This window comes from Arvicanthis niloticus, chromosome 2 (genome assembly GCF_011762505.2).
Source record: "Arvicanthis niloticus isolate mArvNil1 chromosome 2, mArvNil1.pat.X, whole genome shotgun sequence".
NCBI classification, from domain to species: Eukaryota; Metazoa; Chordata; class Mammalia; order Rodentia; family Muridae; genus Arvicanthis; species Arvicanthis niloticus.
The window spans coordinates 117,749,858-117,772,977 of record NC_047659.1 but is presented as its reverse complement, the minus strand read 5'-3'; the positions used below and the strand labels follow the sequence as shown (position 1 = coordinate 117,772,977).

The window sequence follows — 23,120 nt, the reverse complement described above, 5'->3', positions numbered from 1 at the left end:
TTGCACTGCACTAAAACTTTGTAAAAATGTCACTGTGGTCTCTGCAGTTAAGTATGCAGCTCAGACCTCAGATAGTCACCTGATTAATTTATTGGTGAATTAATAATCTTAGAGCTTCTGTAATTTATACAATTCATTTTTACTATCATCATCATCACCATCATCACCACCATCATCATTTACTTTGGGGTGCAGTGAGAACAAACTATTTATGGACACTCTAGGGGACAACTGGGACCTTCCTGTTATAGAATTTTGAGTAGAAATCCAACTCACCCTCAGCCAACTCACAGCTACAGACACAGGGTGGCTACAAGGAGCTCTAGGCAAAGCCACACAGGAGCAACCCCCTGCTGCTTCTTTCTCTCCATCACACTGTGTACCACCCTCCCATCCCTATTGCCCCTGTCCCTCTGTGTCTGCCATTTCTAGTATTCATCTGAAGTGTCCTCTTTGCATCACATGGAGTGGACAATCACAGTGCACTTTCAGCTTCAAAGAGGGATGGACCCAAGAATTTGTTACACTCACTAGGTTGGGTGGTCACTCACTGCCTACAGGACACATGATGATTTTGTGCCTCAGATTCCCTCATCAGGAAAGATGATCTGTAAAGATGATAAGTAGAGATACTAGCAGTGACACAGTACTAATTCTGGGTAGAGTCCCCTCCTTCCCATTTCCTTGGCTCCCTCCTATAGAGACCCCCTCACCCTAGCTCCCTTGCTTTGCAGGAGCTCTGTCTTTTCACACTCCCTCACCCAACCCATCTTATCACCCTTCCCACCCCGGAAGGTCTGACCCTGTAGGCTCTGCTGATTCCTTTGGGATGGTTCCTGTAGTCTTCACAGTCAGGATCATGTTCTTCAACACTGAATATAAGCAAATCCTTCCCTGGATTCATCTTCATTTCTTCCAATTTCACTTCTAGACCACTATTCCTCCTTCCAGGAGCTCCATGAGCTTTATACTTTGTCTAAAATCTCCCTTCTCTCTTATAGACATATACATACACCTATAGGCATGGACATAGATGTGTATAGATAGAGATATGTATATATATATATATATGTTATATATATATAGTATAAATTCATTGCATTGTACATTCTAGGCAAACACTACCATAAAAGCTATACTCCCGGTCCTTCCTTAATTTTTTTTATCTATCTGCATATTTAATTAATTTCTAAAAGTTCTGTTTGACACAATATCAAATAATAATAAAGCATCCAGCCTTGTCATTAGTACAATTTTGGAGGAAATTTGCCTTATATTACAAAAAAATTTTTAAACTCCCCTTCCTTTTTTGTCTCTGTAAATCTACCTCTGAGACTTCGGACTTGTGAAATAATCAAGTGGCTGAAACCTATTGTCAAATCAGTTGTCCGTCACATCACAGCAATGGCTATGTGATTGATGAGGGAACTTTGTATTTGTGGAAGTTGAGGTGACACGAACACAAGAGAAGCAAGTTATTGTGTCTTATTTATTCTTGCTAAATATATGTCCCAAGGAAGATCAAATTGTCAGCGTGTTTGCTTTGGACCATTGAAGACAGATTAAGTGGGATGGCCAGGTGTCTCAGTGGAAAAAGGCTCTTGCTGCCACGCATGACAACCTGAGTTCCATCCCTGGAACCTTCTTCGTGGAAGGAGAGAGCCAGTTCCCACAAGTTGTCCTCTGATCCCCACGTGTGTGCTGTGGCATCTGCAAGTACCCCAAATAAATAAATAAATAAATAAATAAATAGCAAGTTAATAAGTACTATTAGCTCAGGCCTGTTGTCGTATATGTATAATGCTAGCACCTGGGAGTCTAAGTCAAGAGAACAGAGAATTCGAGGTCAGCTTATGTTACATAGAGAGACCCTGTCTCAATAACAAAAACAAACAAACAAACAAACAAACAAAAACTAGTAAGATAAACTTTGTATAGATTTTTTTATTATATTAATACTGGAAAAAAAGTATTTTTATTTAATGTCACTCTAAGTTTTGAAATAGGTAAGACTTTATTCTCTGAATCATTAATCTGGTAATATTGAAAAGTCTGCACAAGATTGGCAGACTTTCCCATAGGTTTGCAGAAGGTCTCTCTGACTTGCTAGAAGGCTTATGGCCAGGGATGGGTAAGGTCCCAGGGAGAATTTCTAGGTGGTTCTGTTGCTTTCCTGGGCCCAAGTTCTTATTGCATGTATGTGATAAGCTTGTCTGAAAAGCCCAGGGCCTTGGATTTTAACCTTGGCACTGAAAAGAGAAGAGAGGAGGGCAGGGAGAGGGAGAAGGATAGAAAGGGAGGAAGAGGGCTGGTGAGATGGCTTAGTGGTTAAGAGCACTGACTGTTCTTCTGGAGGTCATGAGTTCAAATCCTAGCAATCATATGGTGGCTCACAACCATCTGTAATGAGATCTAATACCCTCTTCTGGTGTGTCTGAAGACAGCTACAGTGTACTTACATATAATAAATAAATAAATACCTTTGGGCTGGAGCAAGTGGGGCTCAGAGTGAGCAGGGCCAGAGCAAGAGGGAGAAAGGAAGGGGAAAGAAGAAGAACTGCAACATACATACATACATACATACATGCATGCATACATACATATGTATGTGTGTGTGTATGTATATATATATGGCAATCTGTCATTAGGTGAATTAACTCAGGAAAGCATGTAGTGAGTGCCTACACTCTATTGACTGTTATCATTGTTGCTTCTTTGAGAAGCAAGAGGCATTTTATCATGTTTGCCACCCTAAGTCTGTATACACATAAAAAATTCAAACAAAACAACAACAACAAAACTATTGCTAAACCTTCTTTGGAAAGACTGAGGTTTTTTCCAAATTCCAAGACAAGGCTAAGACTTCTCCTTCAATGCAAAGCTAATCCAGGAGCAGGTAGGGGAAGAATCTCAGATCTATAGTCTGGGCAGCCCAAAACACAATGGCCTGCTGCCCATCTGTTGGGACTCCGAAGTTGAAAACAGGCTCTGCTTGGATAACAGGAACTTTAGCTGTGGTCATCTGAGAGGTGACCCTGACCCTCTCCACCCTGGGAACAAAGGGCAGTTATAGCTCTTTTGCAAGAACTAAAGTGGAAAGCAAGGGCAGTTCCATCAAAGGCTGGGAACTTACTGGCTTAGTTTCTGCTCTAGATGACCACCATACGTGCTAAGTTTCCTAGCTTGTAACATGGCAGCCTTCAGCTGGTGGTCTCTAGTTCTTTCTGAGGTATTTCTCAGGGGGTCATTTTGATTTAGATAAAATTTTGAACCATCTCATCCCTTCCACCCCCCACCCCCGGCCCTGCATCAAATCTCTTACCTAGATTTCACGCTTTGTGACCCCCAACTTCAAAGCCAGGGGATGTGGGCTCTATCCTTGCAGAAGTGCCAGAGGCAACAATGAGGCTTGGACTGAGGTTATGTGGGGCTGCCCAGCTGGCATTCCTTAGCCTGGTAACTATTGTGTTCAAAGCCACTGGCACAGCCGCAGTGGAACAATAGGTTTGGCAGTTCTTGCCAACAAAGACAAGCAGGCCCCCCGAGCATACAGACCTCTAAGAACACTCAATAAAAAAAAGCATAAATATATAAAAATATTTTTTTCCTTGGTTTAAACTGAAGAAATGAATGTAGTACAACCATGCAAGAAGAAAAACTTACACAAAAGGAAGTAAAGCTCTTGCTGAAACCCTATACCCTGTCCGGACAATTAGTTCCTTGGGGTGCTAGAAGTCTTATCTTCCTTTGTACTTATGGCCCCAGAGCCACCTCTTTGCCTGTTGTTTGCTTTGCTTAGCACAGTGAGCTCTGGCATGTTTTCTCCTGAGTTTTAATGACTGTCACGCATCTCTGCAATATCAGGTGCCATTAGGAATTGGAGTAGTAGGCTGGAGAATGATGTGCTGTTATAAACAATGCTAAGATGAACATCCCTGGGGGAAAACCCATTTCATTGCATCGGGATTTTTGTCTTTTTTTTTCTTTTTTTCTTTTCCTTTTTGAGACAGGGATATATATATATCTTAGACTCACTATGTATCTGAGGATGCCCTTGAATTTCTCATCCTCCTATCTCCACCTTTCAAGTTTTGAGATTGCAGGTACTAGCTGATATGCCTGGGTTATTTGGTGCTAGGCATCCAACCCAGGGCTTCATGCATGCTAGACCAACTACCAACTGAGCCAAACTCCCAGCCCTTGGCTTTTTTTTTTTTAATTCTTTTTTTTTTTTTTTTTTTTTTTTTCATTTTGATAATTATACACTTATATAAAATAAAAACTTTAAACCCCATGGGGATACTGCAGGTTTCACTTAGAATGATATTTTCCCTGAAATATCTTATTATGAAGACCTCTCTAATGTAAAGCACAGTTGGGAGGAATGTGTCATGTACACACAGGTATACACGTAAGGTGACTTTTGTGTGTTAACTCCTATCTCTGACATGCTGAGTAGAAATTAACTCATGGGGAAGTGTTTGTCAGTTTTCAACTGGTACTCCAGGGACATAATAATCATGGCAGTTCATTTTGTATAATAATAATGATTATGCTTTATAGAACTTAGTATTTTAAGTAAAAGTGTCTTTAAGTCTTTTTTCTTGTTCAGTATTCCTCAAGATATAGGAAACTCAGATATTACTTGGGTGCTTGCAGATGCTATAATAGAGATGGTAGGGGCCTGGTTAGGTCACACAAGAAGACAGGGTATGCTGTTGGCAGTAATACGCTGGTTCTCAGCTGAGCCATGCTTTTGCAGGAATGGTCTTCCTTCCTTTTCCACAGGAGAGTGGTGCAAGTTCCCCTATCCATTGGGTGGTGGAACAAGCTCCACTATCCTATGAGCCAGTTTGAGTTCACATCCCCACAGTTCTCTTCTCTACAGGGTTTTATGGCCCTTCCAGCTCCTGACTATATCTATGATTCTGTACTCTTTCTAGTCTGTGAGAGCAGGAACATGTGTCATGGTAGCTGGGAAACCATGCCTGCTGATGGAGGGCCTGGAACCAGCTTCAGTGCTGGTTTAGTAGATGCTCAGCATGTTCAAGAGCAAGCATTTGATTTCTAGCATGCAAGAGTCTGTGTGTGTCACACACACACACACACACACACACACACAACCAGCCTGATACACACACAAGACAAGCAACAAAAAGGAGTTCAATGTTTTAGCCAATTTCAAACACTGTTCTACAGGAGAAACCCATCTTGGTCTAAGGAGTGTGACAAAGCTCAACCATGACTGGGCTTCAGAATTTCAGCACAAGCCCTGTGCTTTCCTGGAGAGTATAAACCCATGCAAATCTGAAGGTTCTGGAAGGCTGGGTCTCACCCTAAAAAGGAATTCCAGTACAAAACTTATAATGGACCCTAAGTTTCTCTCAAAGGCTTACATGTTAAAGACCTGGTCCCTGACACTATTAGGAGGTGGTGAGGCCCATAAGAGGAAGAAGCTATTGAAAAGACATCAGGTCCTTGGGGTGTACTCTTGAAAGGATATTCAGTCTCCTTCTCTCGTTTCTCTCTTTGATTCCTGTCTATCTTGAAGTGAACAGGCTTCTCTGCCACTGCCACTAGGGTCTGTGCTACCAGACAGTAGAAGTAGCAGGGCCAAGTGATCATTGGCCTCTGAGCTCTACAAGTCAATATAAAGCATCCCCAAAGATTTATTTATTTATGTGCATTAATGTTTTACCTGTATGTTTCTCTGTGCGAGGAGGAGGTTGGATCTCCTGGAACTAAAGTTACAGACAGTTGTAGACTGCCAGGTGGGTGCTGGGAATTGAACCCAGGTCCTCTAAAAGAACAGCCAGTCCTCTCAACTGCTGAGCCATCTATCTCTTCAGCCCCATGCTTTTCTTCTTTTAATTTAATTACATCAAGCATTTTGTCACAGTAACAGGAAGCAGATTGTCACTAATACCCTATCATCTCATACCTAATACTGGCAAAGGCGAGAGAGCTTTTACTGGAGTCCTGTGTGAGCTTTCACCTTTAACAAGGTGTTTCCCACTGTGGGTATGTAAGCTTCAGGGTGGTATAGAAAATCAAGCAGAAGTGAGACTTGGGGAACTGAAGCAGGGGCATCTTTAGGGATTCTCACTGCTTAGTTGTCTTCTGTCCTTTGCCATACAGTAGGGGAACTGCCTCTGCCTGGTAGACTGCCCCCAGCCTGGCTCTGAACTCACAATGTCATTCAAACAACAGTGAACGCTCTATTCTCCTTCCCCTTTCCTTCCAAATGTTGGGATTGTGGATAAGTGCCCTACACATAACTTGGCTAGGTAGCTACTCTCCTTGACCATGTGCCCCTTTCTCCTGGCCACTGTTGGCCATGCTTCTCACCTTGCACATAACAAGGAGAGACTGTCTGTACCCAGTTTTTTTATCCTTCAGCCTGATTTTGCTTTATTTTCTGAGACCATTTTCATTTTAAACAGGCAGAATTGTCTTGGTTGCAGCAATCACGCTCATACCAAGCCATCAGGGTGGTAGCTACAGAGTCCCCCAGACACTGGAACTCATGATTGAACTCAAGGGCATGAGGTTTCAGAGACAGTGTTTGCAATTCCATAATTTTCTTGCAGAAAAACATTGTATGCTTTTCACCCAACTACAGGAGTGTATTCTGTCTCTGTTTTGCTGTTTCTCTTCTCTCTCTCTCTCTCTCTCTCTCTCTCTCTCTCTCTCTCTCTCTCTCTCTCCAGCCCCCTCCAAAAGAGCAAGTGTTGGATGTGTAGCATAAAGAATGAGAGTTAGAAAGCCATCTGCTGAAGTCTTTAGAGCAGGGCTATGCAGGGCCTTCTGCTTGTACTTGCCCTTTGGGGGGAAAAATCAATGAAATTTGATTTTTGGACAGTCAGTTCCTTAAGCTCGAAAATATTCATTGAACATCACAGGCAAACGAACTCCACCCTTCTAGCCCTCATTGATTTCTCTGCAGCCAGACAATATAGGGACTAATTTCCCAGAACAGGCCCAAGGCACTGCCATAGAGTAAGAAGAGACCTGTGAGCTTGTATGAGCTAGGTGGGCATGTCAGGAGAAGAACAAGAGCTTTAGGCAAGGTTTCTTTATTGCTCCTGCTCCTTTGTACTGGGGATGGAACCCAAGGCCCGGCACATGCTAAGCACATGGTCTACCATACAGCTACATCTCCTCACACTGGCCTTTGGGGACAAATCCCTTTCCAGAAACAAAAATTCTTCCATAAGTGCCATCAGTCTAGTGGAAGTTAAAAGACTCTCAGAATTTGTGAACTGTACTTAACACGTTTTCCCAAGATAGGTGATGGAAAATTCTATTTTGTACATTGGGTATGAAATGCATGCTAGGTTAGTTTCCTTCTCTTGCCTGGTAGGCTATACTTCTCTTCTGGAGTTCACATGAGACTGAGCCTGGCATGGTAGAGACTCAGGAAGAATTTGCAAGAAGCATTTTTTTGTAGGTCTGTAAAAGTCTAGCACTTGCCCAGAGAGTTGGATACAATGGTAGTCTTTTTTTTCTTTTCCTCCATCTTTTTCTTCTTCCTTGACCTACCTTCCTTCCTTCCTTTCTTCCTCTCTCCCCACCACTTTTTTTTTTTTTTTTTTTTTTTTTTTTTTTTTTGTTCAAGGTCTTTCTGGTTGCCTATCCTGGCCTTGAATTCTTGGGCTCTTATGCATTAGTCTCTAGCATGCTGGAATTAGAAGTGCTCATTATACACCTTTTTCCGATTTCTGTCTTCATGAAGAACTGGGTTTCCCCAAGCGTTTACCTAGTTCCTTTGGTGCAGTCACTGACTGAGGCTGTTCCTTTAGTAAGGAGATTGGGCTTGATCTTCACCACATCATTTTCCCTGTGGCTCAGACATGGAGCTGATGCCAACAGAGCCATCACATAGGGTCTGATTATGAAACCCAGACTAGTTTCGAACTCACAGTTCTATAATCCTCCTGCCATAGCCTCCTGAGTGCTGGGATTATAGACATATCACATTTAAAATCATCTTGATAAGAACTTTACTTGGTCACAGAGGATTATAGCTAATTATACACTAGGTCTCCTTCCCCCCAAGGAATCTCCTGTGGAAAAAAGTCAAGTCAAGTACCCAAGCAAGGGGCAAGACTCACTTTTATTGTCCCTCCAGCCCCATCCAGGTGCCTTAAATAGATTTCCTCAGACAGTTAGTCCTAGGCAACAACATTGTGAGTATTGCCGGTTAGGTGCCAAATACAGGGAGATGGAAGAGAGCTTGAAATGACTTACTAGACACAGCTAAAGAGCAGAGCCACAACGCAGGCAGATTGGGGCCAAAGTCCAGTCTTTTGACTGCTGTAAAGTGCAGAATTCCAATAACTCTTGGACTGATGGAGGCCTGTGGGTGCCCAGGAAAAGGAACAGCTGGAGAGAGTTTGTATTTGGGTGTGTGTGGTGGGGGGTCAGTAAGGTTTGCATGGGAAGTCTCTGCATGCAGCCTTAAAACTCAGGAACCACCACTGAGATTGTGATCCTGCCTTACTCCTAGGCACAGGGGAATTTGCCTTAACCTGGGGCTGCAGCATGAAATATCTACCCCCATGGTGGCTGAGAGCCCTGCCTAGCTATTAAGGTATAGATGATGACTTCTTACCTATACTCTGCATTGAGGAACAGCCAGATGGCATCCAGGCTGATGCCGTGCGTCAGGCTGACTAATCTCTCCAGGTACAAGAGCAAACATACAGTCCGGGACACCATATGTCCCTGACTCACAGCCACCACCACTCAGAGCCATTGACCATTCCATCTGACATATGCTCTCCTGGGGCAAGGTGGGAGATGGGCCAACGGAATGGAGGAAATGTCTTATAATTGAAGACAGGGCGACTGAAAACACAAAGAGAGAATGTGTGCCCAGTAGTTAAATCCTAAAAGACATTTATTAAAACATTTTTATTTTGTCACCCTGGGCATTGAACCCAGGTCATGGTAAACAAGTGTTTTACTGCTGAGGTAATGCCCAGACCCAAAGGACATTGTTTTTATTGTAGTATTGTTATTATTATTATTATTATTATTATTATTATTATTATTATTATTTTGTTTTTTTTATTTGGTTTTATTGATACACAGTCTCTTTCTGTAGCTAGCTGACTAGAACTCATGGTGTGGCTTAGGTTTATCTGTAATGTGTGATCTTCCTGCCTCTGCTATCCAAGTCCTGAGATCACAGGAGTGGGATTATTATGCTTGTTATTTATCTATCTATCTATCTATCTATCTATCTATCTATCTATCTATCTATCTATCTGTTTGTTTATCTAAACCTTCTGTATTTTACTGCAGGTATTGATCAACTTCTTCACTCTTCCTAGTGTCCAGCCTCAGAGTGGCGCTTACAGTCTGCAGGTGGGGAGCTGGAGGGGGGAGGGGTGCACTTTTGCATCCTTTTTCTTTGTTTGATGGTTTGGAATTTCACCCTAAGTTAAAAGTTAAACAGTTCCTGGGTTACTTTAAAGGATCTCTTGTTGAAATTGGGAAATGACATCTCAACAGGGTTCCCATTTCTCTTGATTTGTTCAGGGACACCAGCAGGAGAACCTAAAGGGGTCATCTGTAAGGTAGATTACGTGCTCAGGGGCAAGGACACTGGAACATTTCTGAGTGGTTGGTTAGTACCCACTAAGAAAATAATGACTTTTGAGGCTTCCAGCACTTTTGTTCTTTAGTCAACCAGAGTAATGGAAGTGACGTTTAGCTCGTTTAAGTGCAGAATCATAGAGACTTTGAACTGGATGAGTCAACCCTCCTCCCCCAGCCTCCCCCCAGGACATTCTTTTCCCAGATGAAACCGATTTGGACACACAGGGTAAAGCCACTCACCATAGTGCACTGAAAAGAGGGCTAGGTGGGACTAGAACTCAGAGGTTCTTAAGGATCCAGGGTTTTTCCAGGACTATAAAATACAGTGATGGGGGACCCGAGAGTGGAATGTCTGTTTTTCCACACTGCAAGTCATCTGTGCTTTGCAGTCAGTGCTAGGAGGAAGTCCGAAATGCTCTCACGTTCTGATAAGAGCAAAAGGCATTCTAGAGGAATCTCCATGTAGGTGAGGTCAAGAGCTTCTGAATGTTTGTGCTGGTTTTCTGTTCCCTAGCCCCACTACCTGGATAATTAGTGAGGTGGATCTTATCATCTGCACTGATAAAGAAGTTGAGAGCTTCAGTGGTCTGAGGGTCTTTCCCACGCAAGGACATGCTGCTAATACAGAAGACAGGATTTGAACACTCACAGGTTTGGGAACACAGAGTTTAGATCTGGGCATTTCTCAGAGACATCAGAGGCAGAATATACTGTGCTTGCAGAAAGTACTTTGAAAGTTTCCTGTTCTAGGTCAGCAGCCAACAGGTGAGGCTGGGCAGAGATAGCCCATAGGAAAGTAAGAGTGTTTACTTCCTCTTAACATTGCATTTCCAAACTCTCTCTCTTAATGAGTCCTGTTATAAAAGATAGAGTTTTCTGAACTATTTTTATCCCCTATTTTCTCTATAAGGTTTTGTCTAAAAACCAGCTCAGTTTCAAGACTGCCCATAACAGGAACACAAGATAGAACTTTGTTTCCCCTGGACAAAACTGGACTGAACTATGGGAGGCTCACAGGTTAATAGAATAAGATTGCTTTTAAGAGATAAAAGTTTGTAAAAATATTCTTTTGGATACTGATAAAATTCCCACCCATTTATCTATTTATTATTATTATTTAGACAGGGTAGCAAGATAGCTCTGGCTAGCTGGAAACTTCACACGAAGATGGGGGTGGCCTCAAATTCACAGAGATATGAGCACTAAAATTAAAGTTGTGTGCCATGAAGCCTAGTTTTCCTGAGTTTCTTGTAATAAGAATTCTTTCTTTCTTTCTTTCTTTCTTTCTTTCTTTCTTTCTTTCTTTCTTTCATTTGAGAGACAGTTGACTCACAATCTCAATCCAGTTTCCTCCAGTTGCTCCTTCAGGGAAAGGCAGATACATGTACTTGTTACTATTATACCTGGAGGTGGGAGGTGTCATTCTTGTTTGGGATATTTGGAAAACACCGTTTTGAAAAGGATCAGGCAAATATGAACCAAGATGTTAGCGACCTAATGGCTTCTCACTACCTTTCAGGGGAAGCACCTTCACAAGATGAGAATGTCTCAACAGACATCTGACTGGGACCCCCAGGGGATCTTATACACACTAGGAACTGTCTTTCTGTTCAAAAGCACACTCTGTCAGCTTCCTCCTGGTAGCCTTTCCAGTATTCTACGTTAAACAACAACAACAAAAACCCAGATCAGATATGAAAGCCTTTTTGGAGCCCCCAGAGAGCATAGCAACAACTTACGGGCATACCTTTACAGGTGACTTCCCACCCCTCTCCTGCTTCCCTTCACCTTGGTTCCCACCTGGGAGCCCTCCATTCTGTGCTGCTGTAACAGAACACCTGAAGCCAGGTAATTAAAAGCAAACATTCATTTCTCACACCTCTGGAAGCCGAGAGGTACAAGATCTAGGTACTGGCATCTGGTGATGACCTTGTTGCTGTGTCCTCACACAATGGAAATGCAGACAGAGGGAGAGAGAGCACTAAACCCATTCTTTGTATGGAAACCACACCTACAGTACTGAGCTTACTTCAGCACTAATCCTTTACTGAAGGCTCTGCCCCCAGGGCTTAAATAGTTCCCATCAATCTCCTCTTCCCAATACCATCATACATACATCATGTTTTAAAAAAAACAAAAACAAAAACAAAAAAAAAAAAACAAAAAACAACCAAAAACCAAAAAACACACAAATAAGCTTTGGGGAACACATGGAAACCTCAGCATGCCTCCACTCCTAAGTGAGCTTCTGGAGGAATCCAAGCTAACATTTCCCTCAACTCAGTGTGCTTAAAGCAGGCTTTTCCCCTTCCTTTTTTCCTCCCTCGACATAGCTCACAGCAGAAACCACAAGGATCATTTTCATTTCTCTTTCTTCTGTATTGGAAAGTCTACCTTTCAATTGGTTACTAATTTCCATGAAGATTTCAAAAATCTCTCTAATCGGTCCTTTCCTTCCTTTCAATTCTCTTAAGTTAAAACCTTCGACAGTATTTTAGGTGACTTTAATGACTTTAATAACTTCCTAAGGCTTCTAGTCACTATTTTATCCTCTTTCTAATCCATCCCTCAGGTAACCACATGTATCCTTCAAAGATGACCACATACTGTTCTCTCTACCTCAAACTCCAGAACTAGTGACTGCTAGAGAGGAAGAAATGCGTGCTCTGTGCTTCCTCAGGAGCAGACCCATACTCTCATGTTCTCTTCCACTTGTGCCAACCCCAGTAGCCTACTACCCACTTTCTGTCTTCAAAGAGCCTACCATCTTTGTTAATTCTGGGTTTGGCTATTCTTTGGCTTTTGAGTGTGTTTTCAACCCAATCTCAAGAGCTCCAGAGGACTCACCCCTCACCCAGGGTAACAACCCCCATCTCTTCAAGTCAGCCCCGGTGCCTCTTTGTTAATGAAAACACCAAATCTCCAATGCTAGCCTACCTCACACACCTCTGCCTGTTTTATTCTTTTCACAGGCCTCACGGCTTTGGGCATGTGCTGAAATTCACTCATTTTCTATTAGTTGTTTCTCCCCATGAAAGGTGAGTCACAATTCTTAGAAATTGATAAATGTCTACAACAGCCTCTGGTACCTCGTGTTCTCAGTCACTTTACAAAGGTAATAAACAGATGAATGGGTACAAATGCCTAGGCCTGAATGACAATTAGGTGTCTACAGATGGTTTGCAGAAGACATTCCTCAGAAATGTAGGTTCCTTTTAAAAATCTGGCTTAAAATTTCTTCCCCATTAAACTAATAATATATGGTCACTTTTCATTGGGCCATAAAACTTGTATGTACTTTTGGGGTGCGGTATTATTTACATCCATCTAATCTACATTTTCTTTTCTTCAAATATTTATTATTTCTGTGTGTTAAAAATTTATTTGCCAGGCAGTGATGGCACACACCTTTAATTGAGCACTTGGGAGGCAGAGGCCGGCAGATTTCTGATTTCGAGGCCAGCCTGGTCTACAGGGTGAGTTCCAGGACAGCCAGGGCTACACAGAGAAACCCTGTCTTGAAAAACAAAAAGAATTTATTTTTCCTTTTGGAGAATAGGTTCTCACTTTAGAGTCCATGATGACCTAGACTGTCCTTAAACTTTCAGAAAACCTCCTGCCTCAGCTTCCCAAATGCTGAGATTACAGATGTGAGACATCACGCCTAGATTGTCAGAGAACTTTGAACTTAAAAAAAGAAAAATCATAGCAATTTTAAAATATAGATGACTGTGGACTCCAGTCATTCTCTGGTGCCACTAAGCATTAGAAAGGATTCTTTCTGTCTAACTGTATGCCCATGACCCAAGCTCCCTTTATTGCTTTTACACCTTTTCTTAATGTCTACAAAACAACAGTGAATCATGAGGAACACAGCTGCTCTCTGCTGTGAGAATGGCATCTTCCCTTTCACAAAGGAGTGAGTATATTTGCAAAAGTGATTTACATCGCTAGCCTCCAAGGATATAATTAAAATGACACTGACTTAAATAATTCACTTTCTAGTATTTCCATACTTATATCAATATGCAATCAATCTAAAAATATTCAAGAGCTGTCTTGCATTCTCCTTTTATATCACACACATAATGTACATTTCTTACTAAGGCACATCTCAGAGTGGACATGGGAGAGTGCAGGTTAAGAGAAAAATTCCCAAATTAGGGAACACCCTTGTTTTTTTTTTAACTAAAAATATTTATTCATTTTTATATGTATGGGTGTTTTGTCTGCATGCATGTCTGTGCACACTATGCCTCTGGAGACCAGAAGAGGGCATAGGATCCCTGGGACTGGAGTTACAGACAGTTGTGAGCTGCTAAGTGTGTGCTAGAATTCAAACCCGAGTCTTCTGGAAAAGCATCCATTGCTCTTAACTCCTGAGTCGTCTCCCTCTCTAGACGCTCTCTCTATATATATATTGAGCTTCTGGAACTGTAGCCTAAGTTCTAATACATTAAATGAGTTACTTTTAAGACTAGCAATAGAAAGCCTACTAATGACTAGTGACTCATCAATTAACTCTTGGTCTTGTGTAACCAAGACTACTAAGTAGATCCCCAGAGTGTCATGTTCAGTGGGTGTGAGTTCCAGGAGATGAGGTTCTTACTCTGTTTTTATGAGAGGACATCCATCTGGGTGAGCTGCCCTATTTCTCTGGTACCATGATGCAAAGTTGAGAAGTAACATGAGAACTTTTTTCATCTTCCCTCCTCCCTATCTGTGGGTATGCATAGCTACTGGGTAAGGAGAAACTGGGTATGGTTGAGCACACCTGTACAAACAATTGGGAAATAGAGGCAAGATGATCCTTAGCTTGAATGTAGCCTGGGCTATATAGCAAGATCTCTTTTAAACCAATGATGGGTTGTAGTTCCATGGTTGGGGATTTATCTAGCTTGAATGAGGTTCAGAATTCATACCCAGAATTTCAAACAATCATACAAGAGTGTCTCCTAGGAACTTGGAGAAAATTGCCTGGCTGCTTTAAGTTAAACAATTGTTTTTCTTCTTTATATTCAGTTGTGAGCAACATGGCTGAGTGGTGAAAGGCCGGAGTGTTATCAGAGGCTCAAGAAGCTGATAAAGTCAAGGCTTATGTTTGTTGTTGGTGGTGGTGATGATGGTGGAAGTTTTGTTTTCTAGAAAAAAAATTACTCTATCAGGCATGGCGCTTGGTGTGGCACAGGGAGTGTGTTGAATTCCCTAAGAAGTCAGTATGGATAAAGAAATTGAGGCAATAGTTTCCCATACCAGTTTTAAGCAGAGCTTTGTATGTGCTTCATTTTATTGACTATTTCCTTTTTTTTTTTTTTTTTTTTTTTTTTTTTTTTTTGGTTTGGTTTTTCGAGACAGGGTTTCTCTGTGTAGCCCTGGCTGTCCTGGAACTCACTCTGTAGACCAGGCTGGCCTCGAACTCAGAAATCCGCCTGCCTCTGCCTCCCAAGTGCTGGGATTAAAGGCGTGTGCCACCACTGCCCGGCTTATTGACTATTTCCAATCTTTGAAGATGAGTACCTTGATTTTTCTTCATTTCACTGAAAAAGTTTGGCTATATGTTAAACCATTTAATAAGATTTCTTTAATTCTTGCTTACTTTTGAGAACTTGTTGACCATCACCATCAAACTAACACAAAATGATACAGTTCTAGATAGTTTACATTTTGACTAATATATATATAATATTATATATAATATATAATATTATATATAATATTTTATATATTATTTATATATAATATATATAAATAAATAAAATAAAAGTTAAACCTTTTCATTTTAAAAGACAGCATCTCTACATTTCTTAGGCTGGTCTCAAATTCCTGGACTGAACCCATCTTTCTGCTTCAGTTTTCCTGGTATATTTTGAGATAAGCTCTCACTGGCTAGCTCTGGCTGGCCAGAAGAAACTCACTATGTAGACCAGGGTCTCTCTGCCACCCTAGTGATGAGATTAAAAGCATGCACCACCACGTTTTGCCCCTTTGACATTTTTATACTGAGTATGTAGTGAACATTTGCTGCTTTGGATATATTTCGTTAAAGTAAATATATTACTAAGATTAATTTATTTCATCTGTATCTTCTTATGTTTTAATATTATCACTAGAAATAAGAAACTGAGTCTGTTGCTATTAACATGCTTGCTCACCCAGCAGCCTGATCTAAAAGATCAACCCAATGCTTGTACCGATTTATAAGACTTTTTAAAAGTCTTTGTTCCTACTGAACAAAGAGCTTTGAGAAGTGTCAAAAGATCAATATCTATAAATATACATAACGAAACCAAATAAAAAATTAATACAAAAAAGATGAACAGTGCTGATGAAGACACAGGGTTATCCTCCCTCCTGCTATGTGCACACACTTTCAAAAGAAATCAGCTATTTTTTGGCCCCAAAGTAACTATAATATATAATTTTATAAAGTCACTAGAGTGAGGAGGAAATTTTAAAAATATTGCAAAAACACTTAGAACTCAACAAGGAAGGAGCTATCAACTGTTGAAATTTTTGATCTGTTGCTAAAGTGGCCCTTAAAGTCTTGAATAAATTTGAATATATTAACATTAACTAAGCTATAATAAAAAGCAAAGTCCTAAAGAAATACTGAACACTTTTGGCAGGGGTGGAGAATGAAGTTTAGCATAGCAGACACACCTTTAATCCAAGCACTTGGGAAGTAGAGGCGGGCAGATCTCTGTGACTTCAAGGTCAGCCTGATTTACACACCAAGTTCTAGTATAGTCAGGGTTACGTAGTAAAAACCTGCCTCAAAAACTAAATTAAATTATTAAATACAATTTAAATTTTAAAAAGGAAAGAGGCAAAGGAAAGGTAAAATTCTGTCTGTCTGTCTGTCCAAATTTCTGTCTATCTTTTTAAATCAATGCCAGAGATCAAACCCAGGGTCTTAGGCATGCTTTGCAAGCCCCATCTTTCATCAGGCTTGGCTGTAGGCAGGTCGTAGGCCTTGGTCTTTTACATAATCTTGTTGTATAGCCCAGGCTGCTTTCAAACTGGAGATCTCGTCTCTGTCTCCTGAAGCTTCGATGACAGTTTCGTGTCACTGCATTGGGTCTACCAATACATTTTAAAACTAGGTGGTGTGAACACTGACACAATTCAAAGCCAGGGGGCTGGAGGAATCCAAAGAAAAGAAGTTGACAGGAAATACAGGAATCTTACCAGAGCAGAGCATCCAAAGATCCAACCCAAATCCAAGCTGAGCAGGAAGGATGCCCAGGAGCTGTCTGTGTGCATTGGAGACCCAGAGCACACCCAGAATGTTTAGAGGAAAGTAACAAAACAAGATGTGGGGGATGTGGGTAGTTTTCCTGAAATGGTGTAAAAATGCTGGGCTGTGATTCTCAGCCTCTGCTTTTCTTCTTTATTCCAGAACTTCTGTAACACCGAGATTTAGCGCTTGGCCCCTCTGGTTTGTTTTGTTCAACAATTCAACAAAAATCTCTTTAGAGAAGAAAAGGTCTTGATTTCCTAGAGACACATGCTCAGAGCTTAGCTGCCCAGGAATTGACTCTGTGTCAAATGCCCAATGACAAGTAGGGATAAGTAGAGAGAGGCCAGGTCCAGCAGGATGAATCATTGTTTGTGTGTGTGTGTGTGTGTGTGTGTGTGTGTGCGCGCGCGCGCGAGCTTGCAAGCATCTCAAAATGTGTAAATGGTCTTGTTAAAAAGAAGAATGTCAAAGGTAAACACAGTAAGGTGGGTTGCTAGCTGGGTATTACCTATAAAAAAAAAAAGATAAATTCAGCTGACCTGTCCAAATTGCCTAAGCCATCCATGTTCTCCCCTAACATATCCAGACCATGGCTGAACCTTTCAGCTTGCTTTGGGTTTGCAACCACAACTCAGGGGACTCTGCATTCCCTACTTGTCCCCCTTGCCTGCAAACATCAGACAGGAATAGGTTGGAGCCAGAAGTAGCAGGGACTGGGCCTCAGCAGCTGACTGGCCAGGTGAGTTCCATCGGCTGTGAGGCAGCTGAGATCTATTTTCTTCTGTACATAAAGATAAGAAGCTGAGGGCTCCTTCCGAAAGCAAATACCCTTAATTTGAGCCACTGCCTCCCTATGATTCACCGGATGGAATTTATGACGGGGCTTTACCCCTTCCTGCAAGACTAGCAAATGGATCGATCCTAATAGGAAATATCAATCCATGACAGGTGCAGTTTGAAGACCACGGAACAAGGTTTCCTAAGAAGGCCACTGCTCTTTGATAGTGTTTTGCCTGCATAAGTGAATGAAGACTGGTTCTGATGGGTTGGAAAGTCGTTTTGCTGGGAGCAAAACAAGTCTGTACATGTGCCAATATCTACACGGCCCCTCTCAGCAGTGAGAATCCAGACAAGACTCCACGAATGCTTTGCTGGGCAGCTGGGGTGCATTCAAAGCGGAGAAACTACCCTAATCTTTGCAAAACCAACAAAGATAAGCAACAGCTTTAGCCGGCTGAACTGAGCTGACGCTCTGCTGCACAATGCCCTGGTGACCATTATCCCAGCTCTGACAGCCGCATGGCACTGCACAAGCATGCTGGCAATATTTAACAAGCCATCTGTCTTGTACCTGTTCCCACCGCAGAAGAGGCTTTGTCTGATGCCTGTCCCCTTCCCGAAGGCTTGTCATCCGCTCAACAGCAAGTGGACCCCTCATCCTGTTGTGTCAGTTCCATGACTGCCCTAAGTGTGGTGTGTCCTACCGTGCAGCTCCAGTCACCGAACATCTTTGAAAGGGGAACTGGTGTCTTCCTGTCTCTCTTTACTGTTAGCACATGTGAAAGCCAAGCTCTTCCTCATCTTCTTTGGGAGAAATGTTTTAAAACCTTGTAACCTTTTTTGACTTCGTTCTTTCTTGGTTAGTTATTCTTAAATTGGGATTTGCTCTGTCTTTCCTGCTTTCTCTCAGATATATAAAATATTTCCTGTCAAAAGGTGTAATTCAGACATTGTCAGGAGTTTATAGATTAGGATGTCTAAATATTTGGCTGATCCACTTGAATGTAATGTTTTCATAAACCTAAAACAGTCACTGAAACATCCATGTTTTTGAATGTGTGACCTCATGAAATTGCCCACTGTTACAGTTTCAAAACGATAGGTAACAGTTAAATTTTTGTTTAAAAGTATATTGTTAAGAAATTGGGGCTAAAGATGTAGCTCCTTGGTTAACAATGCTTACTTCTTTCACAAAGGACCCCGGTATGATTACCAGCATCCAGTACTGGTGGTTCACAGCCACCTGTGACTCCAGCTCCAGGGACCCAGTGCCTTCTTCTGGTCTCCACAGGTACCTGTGCTCACATGCACATAGTCACACACAGAAACACATACATGCACAGAGTTAAAAATAAAATTAATCTTCAGCACACTAAAACAACATTCTCATTAAGGAGTCCATTTTTCTCTTTATCCTGTTTTATCTGCCCAGCTTTGTTGATGGCTTTGCAGACCCCAGCTTCTGTTTTGAGATGTCGAAGTGAGGATGATACTGTGGCTGTCTCAGACACACCTTCACAATGTTATCTGGAGGCATCAACTCAGGTGACAGAGACATCCTTGAAATGGACCTTCAGTCCTTGCCCTCAGACAGCAAACTGGGATGACAACACAGTTGCTTCCTGCTGTGGCCTCCCTGGGACTGACTCCCAGGACAAGACTTTCATTATCTGTCCAGGAAATTGGTTTTGATCAGAGACAGACAGCAAGTAGACTCATTGATATGTGTGTAGTTGAAAACATTTCAGCTTAGAGTGTAAAGTTTATTCCAAAAGATGTATCCATTGCCGTTCCTCCAGCCAGTAGTCTAGCTGATGGCCTGTGTTCACTAGACTTGTACCATGGCCATGTTCTAAACACAGTTCTGCTTAAGAGTAGACAGGATGAATAAAAAGAATGTATTAGTAGGTATCCAGATCTCTTTCTAGAGATTTGGAAAATAGTCTCCCTTTAGAGAAAAACATTCTGACAAGCTTAATTCAAGTTGGGCATGAAGGAAAGAGTTTAGACAAAACCAGAGATGAGAGAACCTCTTCAGAGTCTCCGTTCAGAATCTCCAGGCGAAGGTAATTCACTTTGGAAATGTATTGGCAGACTGATGGTCACAACTGGGAATGCCAGGAAAGTGGAATTTATGCATGTTTTCCTACCATTCTTTAATGTTAATTTTAGCATGCAGTATGTTTTGTAAGGCATTAGAATGTTAAATGCATCTTCGTGTGTGTGTGTGTGTGTGTGTGTCTGTGGTTTTCATGATCACATTCATCCATTGGTGCTTGGGTTGTTTCTCTCATTCAGCATTGGTGAAGAGTGCCCAGGAGTAGAATTGCAGCGACATAGGGCAATTCTATGCCAAAACCTTTGAGAAACTGCCCAACTGTTCCCTCCATAGTTGTCACCATTTGCTTTCTGTCTAGCATGGTTTACTCATTCTGATATCTCCATATTCCTTTCAGAAACACTCAGGGCTATCATAATGGAAAGGAAGTGAGACGAACCGTATTGCAGTTTTGATTTGTACTTTCCTGGAGTCATCATTGTTTGTACAAAACATTTATGGGAAACTTCAAAGACAAGAGCATGCTGTGGCCTCTGGTATTGTCAGAAATGACCTGTCAGTTCTTGGGCAGGCCCTCATGGCATCTCTTAAAATCCTCCATATGCCCAAGAGTGCTGGTGCCCAATAGTGTGGTTGCTGTTACCATTGTTCCCTTGCCCTCCTCCTTCTTATTTTCTTCTTCTTTTTCTGCTACTTTCTTGTTCTTCTCCTGATCCTCTTCCTCCTCCTCCCCTTTCAGCTCATCCTCTTCTCTTTTGAGACAGAATATCAGCATATGCAGCATGGACTGACCTCAAACTCGCCACCCTCCTCTTGACTCAGCTTTTCAAATGCTGGGATTACAGGTCTGTGTCACTATGCCTGATTTTATGATAAGTTAGATAGGGTTATAAATTCTAACACAGCCTTCAAAATTAACACTAAAGCCATTTATTGTCTCTGAGCAAATCAAAGTTCTAACAGAACATAGGAAAACAGTGCGATTGGTAGCACAGACTTTAAAATAATAGAGTAGTACCTGGAATTATTTCCAAGGGCATTACTTTCATTGAGGAGGATAGGACAGGGTGGACTGGTGAGCACCTTACACTGAAGTGGACAGAATGAAGGCTGATCCCAGGACGTAGGGATGGTTGAGCTTTCAGAAGTCACAAGGGAGAGAGAGTACATTTCAAGGCAGAAGGCTTCTATAGTAGGCTGGAGTCGTGAAGCCTAAACAGGACCATAGCTTCCAATTGTGTTCTGAGAACACCAGCAAAGGATGCAACTGAGGTCCAGAGCTCACAGGAAGGTATTGAGCCAAGTGTGGTCTTGAACTCACTGCAGAGAGCAGGTGGAAAACATGGTTTAGACCAGGAGCTACAGGGAGATACAGGAAGCTAAGACAAGCCCTTCATCCTGCCTCCTGCCCCTTCCCCTCACAAAACAGACTTGAGAAGAATTTCTGCTTCTGAGCCTGGAGCCCTTTGGGGTGTTGGGTGACCCCACCCCCACAACTTGTCCCCAGGACAAGATTTTAGTAATCTCAGTTTTCAGGAGCCCTTGTGTGTGTTAGTATATTGCTGTTTCCTAGATGATTCAAATGGAGCAGCTGATTGATGGGGTAAAAATAAATGGAAATGAGAATAGTAGGCTTAGAAAGAAGGATCTATTAGAACGTTGTTTAGGCATACATACATAGAAATTTGGAGGAAATGAAGGTGGTAATGGAAGAAGATACCACCTGTTGCCTTGTGGCTTTCTGATGGCTGCAGATGCTGCAGCCTGTGCCTTATTTAAGGATCCATTGCTTGGGATGGATGATGGCTGACAGCCAGGCTAGGTCATGCTGCCAAGGACAGGGAGGTGATATGTCTTGTGTCCTCTGCACTGTGGCAGACCCAGCAAAGGCTGCACTCAATAAATGTTTGTAGGGTGAGTGAATGGAAGCAGGAAAGCATGAATTCATGAAAAGCAGCCCACGACACGGTCCCTGCCCTCTAGGAACGTACAAAGGGGCAGCTGAATAGACATTACAATGACGGTAATCGGATGGCAGTAATAGTTCTCGCATGGGTGGATCTGTGTGTCTATACACGCAGCCCTGCAGCCAGGGAAACCAAGGAAGGGCTTTTGAAAACTCTGTTTGGTAGCCATGGCCTCTCTTATCTTTATTAATGTCCTGCAAAGCACTGTCACCCTGCCCCCTTCTTGATAGAACAGGAAAACAGGAACATTGCAAAAGCTACCAGTTGCCAGAGATACCCAAGCTCACCTGGTGATCACAGAGAGGTGAGCAGAGGTGAGGACAGAGCCTCTGAGATGGGAGTCAGTCTGTTGTTGACTTTGCTTGACTGATAAATTCCCCCAAGATCTGTGGCCTGCAGATAGATGAAATTGATCAAGCTAAAGCCCATAGTCAATCAATGCTTACTGCTCGTAAAGGTATAAGGGGACAGAACACCCACAGGCCACCGGGGAACCCAGACTTCCTCTTTGGTTATCAGTTGTCTACCCCACCTAACCTTCAGTAACCCACACGACTTTGCTGGATTGCAAAAGGAAGCAGCAGGTTGCCTTCTGTTTTCCGGGCCTAAAGATTATACACATTCGGCCAAATACAATTATTGACTTTGAAAAGCATTCAGGCAGAGGGACATTTGTCTGAAATGGTTGAGTCTCAAAGATTATGGATTTTAATCGTTTTTAGCTTCCTGCCTGTGTCACTAGGATAACATTCTAAAAACTCAGATTTTAGAATGTTGAAAATGAAGAATGATCAGTCCATGCTTTTTAATCTGCAAGTGTTTTGGGTGTTTTAATTTCTTTGTCACTCGTAAGGCTGAGAGGCCGCAGGTCCTTCAAGCATAATCCATCCCACAGGCTGGGGATATGGGCATGGCCAGCTAAACTTATATCTCATGCTGCCTGCCTCTCATGTACTGGGAGAAGCAGATTGCCATAGGCCAGCAGCACTAGAGTTCTTTAAGGACACATGTCCACTCCTGCTGCCCCTCCCCACCACACACAGAGCTTCCATCGTCCTGGTGCTGTGTGAGTTCATCCCCTCCTTTCCTGTCCACTCTCAGGCACCCCTTTGTTTCTAAGTAAAACAACAGCCTTCCCCCCCCCCATGACTATTTTACAGATTACAGTGTTTTGGGGTGACCTTAGATCACTGGTAAGTAGTGGTACTCATATTGACCCCCCCAACTGCCAGCCAGCACTGTTGGCTCTGAGCCCAAGGGGCAGCTGTCCTATGGCTTCCCTGTGTTGTGGAGACCTGGTAGTGGAGCCCAACTCCAGCCAGCCTGGCCCCAGTCAGCCTGGCTCCAGACAGACTAGTCCCAGCCAGCAAGTCTTTAGGCCTGGCCAAGAACTCCTATCTCATTTAACCTCCACAGTGCACTTAAAGTACAGTCAGCTGTGTGTTCTTTCCTGGAGAAGTATATGACC

General features: G+C 42.3%; 1 long non-coding RNA gene across 24 annotated transcripts in view; it reads left to right on the top strand.

The window, feature by feature from the left end:
- The window catches only part of LOC117702737 (uncharacterized), a 104,738-nt gene that overhangs the window by 38,135 nt on the left and 43,483 nt on the right, over positions 1-23,120 (top strand). For 12 of the 24 annotated variants that reach the window (XR_013108886.1, XR_013108876.1, XR_013108893.1 and 9 more), the window contains exons 3-5: positions 12,579-12,644; positions 17,795-18,485; positions 18,823-19,692. This is a non-coding gene — a long non-coding RNA (uncharacterized LOC117702737). Of the gene's footprint in view, positions 1-9,309; positions 9,373-10,120; positions 10,258-12,578; positions 12,645-17,794; positions 18,486-18,822; positions 19,693-23,120 lie in introns of all 24 variants that reach the window. The other 12 variants (XR_013108881.1, XR_013108884.1, XR_013108872.1 and 9 more) reach the window with 12 other exon arrangements.